Source organism: Schistocerca piceifrons, chromosome X (genome assembly GCF_021461385.2).
Source record: "Schistocerca piceifrons isolate TAMUIC-IGC-003096 chromosome X, iqSchPice1.1, whole genome shotgun sequence".
NCBI classification, from domain to species: Eukaryota; Metazoa; Arthropoda; class Insecta; order Orthoptera; family Acrididae; genus Schistocerca; species Schistocerca piceifrons.
The window spans coordinates 657947344-657954716 of NC_060149.1; the positions used below are offsets into that span (position 1 = coordinate 657947344).

At 42.2% G+C, this 7373-nt stretch overlaps 1 non-coding gene across 1 annotated transcript; it reads left to right on the forward strand.

The window, feature by feature from the left end:
* Positions 1–473: 473 nt before the first annotated feature.
* Trnat-ugu lies at positions 474–548 on the forward strand. The gene has a single exon. It is a non-coding gene; the product is annotated as a tRNA-Thr (tRNA).
* The last annotated feature ends 6825 nt before the right edge of the window (positions 549–7373 follow it).

A 7373-nucleotide genomic window follows, 5' to 3' on the forward strand; every position in this document is an offset into this window, starting at 1 on the left:
GTGCGACTGCAGAGACTATCTCGCGCACGCCTCCCGCGAGACCCACATTCTCACCTTGTATGTCCACACACTACATTCGTGGTGTCCCACCCCAACAAACTCATTACTCGTGGAAGACATTGTTACCAAGTGCCGTAAGAGTTCGGGGAATATGTGTGCATCCTCACAGAAGAAGGTCATGGCCGGTATTGCCAGAAATATATATTTATATGGATATGGTGTCTGTTCTTTCGAGCATGTACAAAAGAACAGATGTCATCTTCATATCGTTAAGGCTAACCGGCTGATGACCTTCTTCAGTGCAGATGCACACAAATTGCCTGAACTCTTACGGGACTCTGTGGATTGTCTGCCGCGAGTAATGAGTATAATGGCATGGGCACTACGAATGTAGTCTGTACCCTATAAGTTGAGAATGTCGGTCTCACGGGAGCGTGCCAGAGATAAATTCCTGCAGTCGCACTATCCTCTCTGCCCTCGGTGGCTCAGATGGATAGAGCGTCTGCCATGTATGCAGAAGATCCCGGGTTCGAGTCCCGGTCGGGACCACATTTTCACTTGTCCCGTTGATATATATCAATGCCCGTCAGCAGCTGAAGGTATTAATATAATAAGCTAATATACTAATTCCCTCATTACTCGGATACCTAAGCTTTGTCGAAAGTGGTTTCTTTGTTAGAGAGACTTCCCTTAAGCAGAAATACCTATCAGCTGACTTCAATCTAAAAAAGGTGCAGTTCTAACACCCACTAGTACAGGAATTTTCCCATGAGTGATCCCACCACCCCCATCTATGCTGTCACCTGTAAGGGCCGGCCGAAGTGGCCGTGCGGTTAGAGGCGCTGCAGTCTGGAACCGCAAGACCGCTACGGTCGCAGGTTCGAATCCTGCCTCGGGCATGGATGTTTGTGATGTCCTTAGGTTAGTTAGGTTTAACTAGTTCTAAGTTCTAGGGGACTAATGACCTCAGCAGTTGAGTCCCATAGTGCTCAGAGCCATTTGAACCATCTTTGAACCCATAAGGTTTGCCAACCTCCCCTTTCCATACCTGTTGAGGTGCAGGTCATATCTAGAGAAACCCATCCTGCTGATAGACTCCACCGACATCACTGAAATGTGACTCATGCCTTATGTCATCAGCGCACCCACAAGTCTCATGTTATTACGCTTGACGGCTGTATTAAGATGAGGCCGATCGTGACGCTGAAACAGTTCCACGAAATGCACATTCGTGTTGCCAGTCTGAGTGGCTATCTTTTCGAGGTCACCATCTATGTCATACTCCCCATCCCTATCAACACTATTACCAGCCCCAGCCGCAATCACTACCTGATCCTCTTTAGTAAAATCCCTACATAACCCCCCTATGTTAACAGTCACCTGAGCCAATCCTGCATTAGGCTTCACAATACTGGTGACCTGGTACTCACTCCCCAACACTTCCTGCAACTGCTGGCCCACACCTCTACCATGATAACTACCTAACAGCAGAACCTTCTTCTTTCTCTTAGACTTTGCAACTGTCCTAGCCACCGCAACTGCTGAGGTCTGCTGCATACTTCCTACATCTACAGCTACTAGAGATTCCTCTCTACTAGACTCTGACAGTTGGTCGTATCTATTGCAAATACCAATAGTAAAACTATCTGAAAATCTCCTTCTCCTAGCAGATCTCTTGCCAACAGCCAGCTCCCATTCCCCAAACCCCTACTCCCTCCTCATCCTATCTAGCTCCTCCTGTGCGTTTTTCAACTGCACCTGAAGGGCACAGATCTTACACTCCTGCTCCTCTATCAACTTACTCTTGCTACATAGCCTGCAGTTCCAGGAGAGGATCTCACCAGAATGCCCACTGGCTTCCCCACTGCATTCCCCCCAGTGAAAATACTTCGAACAAGTCTCACACATCAATCCACTACTCACGAACCTACGGCAAAGCCCACACTTCTCACTCATGGTAAAATTTTACATTTATTGAAACAAGAAAACTACTTTATCTAATTTCCGCTAGTACAATAAGAAGATGTTAAAAAACGGACTACAATAATCACAAACTTACTCTACAAGGGAAGTAACTACTATTATTAACAGTATTAACCAACAGCAAATTAGAATATAACAAAAGACTAACACAGAAAGAAAATCAAACGTCTAATGGCACAGTACCGAAACTGAAAACAGTTCCCAAAAATTTCTTCCAAAATTATTTCACCAGAAAATACCAAGAACACCGTTTGAAGACTACTAAAGTTCCTAAATAAACCACTATACACAAACAATTAATTAGTACTTAGCTTTCGATGCGCCGCTACAGCTGCGACTGGTCAGCACGGAATGTAAACACAGGTAAGAGGTTAAGTTGCTTGATACGAAACACAAATATCAGGTCACAACACAAGAAAGGCGGAGGTGAATGAAGAAACTACTAATGAGTCACTTATAGAGTAAATATTATCACAAAAACCGATAAAATATGTATGTGAAATCTAAAAATATGTGAAAACTTAGAGAGCGATCTCACACGCAGTCACGCGCTTATGACGTCACACCAAAGACCTCATGAAGTCGCAAACCCCACTTTCTATATCTCTTACTTTTTTCTTGTCTAATTTGAAAATCGGAGAGGTTTCATGTGGAAACAGTTGTCTTATGCTTTTAAATTGTACTATGGTTATAAACTGTGGAAAAGTTAAACAAATGGAAAATTGGTGGATGAAGATCCGTCGGATTATTTGTAACAGATCAACTTTTTCTTTTGTGGCTAAGGGGTGAGACAAATAAAATTGGCCTGTAGAGCAGAGTTTCAGAGCACGAAGAAACACAGCAGCGGAAGGAAATACAGTACTATGTCGAGGTCAAAGTGATGTTGAAAGTGACCACCATTCATCTCTTGGAACTTTTGGGCCCTGGTCTGCATTTCGGAATACTAATTGAAGCTGGATTGCTAGAACATCTGCAATTTCGTCCGAAATGTTCGGCTGCAATTCTTGAACACTGTGAGGGTTGTTGCGATACATCTAAGACTTGAGGGCTCCCCACACAAAGTAATCGCCCAATGACAGATCAGGTGACTTGGCTGGCCAGCTAGGGCCTCGACCAGACTGACCTCTGCTAACAACCCTGACAGGCGTGAAGGTTGCGTATATATGCTCCAATGTGTGCAATGGATCACGCGTGGGTGTATACGTCTTGTACGCATCTCGGCATGTGATTATATGAATACATTCACGCCCAGCCGTATCCACTCGTCTGGGCTATATTTATTTGCTCCACCCTGTATATGCTACGAAACTTAAGAAACTCCTTGATATCCCTTCGATAATCAAAAGTGTTTAAGTATTCTGCAACTTCGGAGTGTAGCAGTAATTAAGTAAACTGTCTATTAGGTTACAAAATCTATGAAATTATAGTGATTACAATAACAGAGGAAATTCAAGAAACTAAAGCACGCATGAAAGGGTATGAGAGAATAGAATAGTTTTATTTCTCTTCTGTATTGAAACATTTGTATTCTTGATTCTTTCGCGAACAAGGTGGCGGAACGGTGTAACACTCAACTTGTATTCGAACATACGGCGGTTCAAACCCCCATGCAGCCATTCAGATATAAGTTTTACGTGACTTCCCTTAGCCACTTAAGCCAAAAGCCAGGCTGGGCATTTTGATAGGGCAAGGCCGATTTCCTTTCACATAGTTTCCCAATCCGAGTTTGTGCTCCGCCTCTAATAACCTCACCGTCGACGGGACGTTAAAACGTAATCTTCTTCTTTGCTCACTTCTTATTACTATCTCTGAACGGCAGAAAATTGTGTCGTGCTGTTAGCGTTATTCACATGAGACACTGCATGTTCATCAGCACTACTGTATTATGCAACAGTCGTCTGTAACTCGCATCCAACAGCATTAGCAGTTAGTACCGAGGAAACGGATACTTTGCGGCTGGCAGCTTATTCAACACAAGGGTGGGCACTTTGGTACGAATTATGCGTTTAAATCTATTTTTATGGATAATAATTAATTGTAAGAACATTTCTTCAGTATTCTCTTAGCAATTTAATCTTTACCCTCACAGCGGTGTGTGAGTAAATATCCTGAAATTCTTTCTGTCATTCACATGCCCAGTATTCTGTGAAGTAGTTTCACACTAAAACGCTTAACATGAAAACTCCGTTACCACTGAGTAATACTGGGTTCCCGACTAAATGCTATGTGATTAATTTTTTTCACTCGAACAAAGAGTATTTTTACACGAAACAGATTCACTTCTCAGATGAATAATTATGCTTACTTTGTACAGTCGCGACGTCGCTCTAATTTACTGGTTTATCCTTTTTTAGTTAGACCTAAAAATATAAATAATGACTTCTACTGCTGCTATGGTATCGCTTGTCTTTGGGTACTGCCATTATTAGAGTACTTCAGTCACATTTCGAATTTGGTGAGGGTTGCGTCGAAGTCGTTGAACTACGTGTCTAAATCAGTGAATTTTGAGCGTCCGCCTCCGGTAGCTGAGTGGTTAGTGCGAAGGAATGTCAATCCTAAGAGGCCGGGTTCGGTTCCCGGCTGGGCCGGAGATCTTCTCCGCTGAGGAACTGAGTGTTGTGTTGTCCTATTCATGATCATTTCATCACCGTCGACGCGCAAATCATCGAGGTGTCAGATCGAAGACTTGCACCCGGCGAGCTATCTACCCGACGGGAGACCGTAGTCACACGACATTTGAAGTGAATTTTGAGTAAAAAAATAAATGTTTCGTATTTTACGTTTTTAAATGCAGGTACTGTGTTTTTAAATACAGGTTTTGTGTATATATATTTCTTTGCGCTCGGTGGCAGAGAAACTGGGAAAATCTGAAGATCATTAAATCGAGTTTGATGTTACTAGATGAATTTGTTGGCTCTGAGCACTATGGGACTTAACATCTGAGGTCATCAGGCCCCTAGATCTTGGAACTACTTAAACCTAACTAACCTAAGGGTATCACACACATCCATGCCCGAGGTAGGATTCGAACCTGCGACCGTAGCAGTCGCGCGGTTCCGGACTGAAGCGCTTAGAACCGCTCGGCCACTCTGGCCGGCTAACGGGTTTGGTGCAAAGGATTTTGCTGAGGTACTAATACCGGACAACATAGACGTGAAATGAAACCAATGATTTTATTGTCGTGCTCAGAAATGAGGAACGTCTGAAAAGTATGTACAGCTCCTTAGATGCTCTTTCTCATATATAAATTCATAAAAGAAATGAAGATATTACTTAATTTGTCGAAAAGCTGATGCCGAAGAAAACACTGAACTGTGTTTGTGTCGTGCGTGGGAGTGCGTGGGGGAGGGGGGGGGAGGGGGGGGGGACTGTACCTACATTGGTAAATTTTTGCAGGAAATCGAATTACTGCACTGCAAGAACTTTTAGCGAGATCAAAATTGTATTGTTCTTTATCTTTCTTCGTACATCACGCAATTTTTTTCACACGAAAAATGTCTCGTTCCTTTCGGTTTAGTGTTATATGTTTGTCAGTGTATCATAATCTCAAACACTGACCAATTACTTGTAGCCGCCCTGTTACGTGTTTTGAAAGTATAGCCGCTCTGCCTCACTGCTTAATATTTCATATATGAATTCCATGCTTCTGGAAACTGACTAGGGAAAATGACGAATGGTATGGATACCAAGCACAGGAAGATTTAAGGTTTGGTGACTAAGAACGCTTTAATTGCTTGAATATAATAAAACCAATAATCCTTCGTCAATGTATAGCAAAATATTCATATTCTAAGTACCGCAAAAGAAATGGTTAGCGCTGTCATTTAGTCAATATCAAATAACTACACAAACTTCGTAAGTTCTCCGTGAGGAAAGTAATTATTTATCTAGTAAAACCAGCTACACTTACTTCTGATACTGGCTGATACTGTGATCAAACGGCTGGGTTGTTGTGCTTCAGCTACATAGAACAAAAAGGAATCATTCAGGCAAGGAGAAGTGGAAAAGATAATAAAAGCGTTAACTTCGTCGGATGAAGATTAAGTGAAATGTAGAAATCAATGCAGGAAGAGTAACAGACTAGAGCCAAAATAATGTGTGTTTTACGAATAATCGATCTTAAATGAAAACGAAATTGATGAAATTGGATGTCTTCAGATAACTGAAAATATGGAGTGGGAAAGAGGGCAGTGCAAACCGCACAACAAGGACAACTGCGAAACAAATTAATTGAGATGTAATTAACCTTTCTTTAGACTTGTTACGTCTGTAGTGATTTAATATAAGGAAAAGGCTACTTTTAGTGGAATTAGCATTATTACGTTAATCAGAAAACGCCGATTAGGAACTGAGGAATTTTTGCTTGTTTTGTATCGCTGCTACATTCCAAATTCAAACATCATCGCGTAGCATCGAATTCCGATAAACAGGCCACAGTGCTTGGCATCCAGGCCTGCAGCTGCTATACTTGCTACGCATACCGTCGACTCAGACGCCATCTAGACTGAAGAGAGATTTGCCACTTCTTGTATAAGACACCATTCCGCTGCAGCGTTAAGATCACATCAGTACTTCTAGAAATCACTTGAGTGCTTTCGATGACTGTATCCGTTCTGTGCCGTCTTTGTTCATTCTGGGCACGCACAATATATTCATCTACGAGTACCCAGCAACCTTCCTACTGGGAGCCGTAACCGTAAGGAACTGATATGGTAATAACTGCTTCGTTTAGAGCGTAGTAGCTAACTTATATAGTAAGTGTAGTGCCTTGACAGGTGCGCTGTTTGACTTAGCTAGTGCTAGTCGGTTAACCTTAACTTCCAGTATTTTTTTGTTTTAGCGCCTTGTCTGTAGATAAGGCATAGTTGTCCCGCTCCGACAATGTTTGCAGTAGCGAACACGTAGAATCCGTAGTGGCTCTGGAGTTAGAATAGTGGATTGGCTGAGTTAACATCTGGGCGTAGTGGACAGGTGCAACATAAGGCGGGGAATATTTAAGCAGTTACACCGAAGGGAATATTATTAGATGTATAATGATTAATGAAATATGTGAATTGGAGCATCTGTCACGCTTAGCAGAAGTTAATTTACAGGACCAGCTGTCAACTTACGCAATCCGAATGAATGCCCGTTGTTAGCGTGGTTACTGGTACACGGAATGATGGTTATATAACTTTACTATTGCTATAATCGGATTTGTACTGAACGAAAATGAACAACGTATGGCTTCTCTGGAATAAACCGACATTGATTTATGAATTACATCAGTGTGAATGAAAATTTAGGGATGATCTGTCATTAGAAGATTAATAACACTAAGCCAATGGACATCACATTTTGGTGCAGAGGATCAGTGCCATCACTACTTATTGATTTCGCGTGGCAGTTAA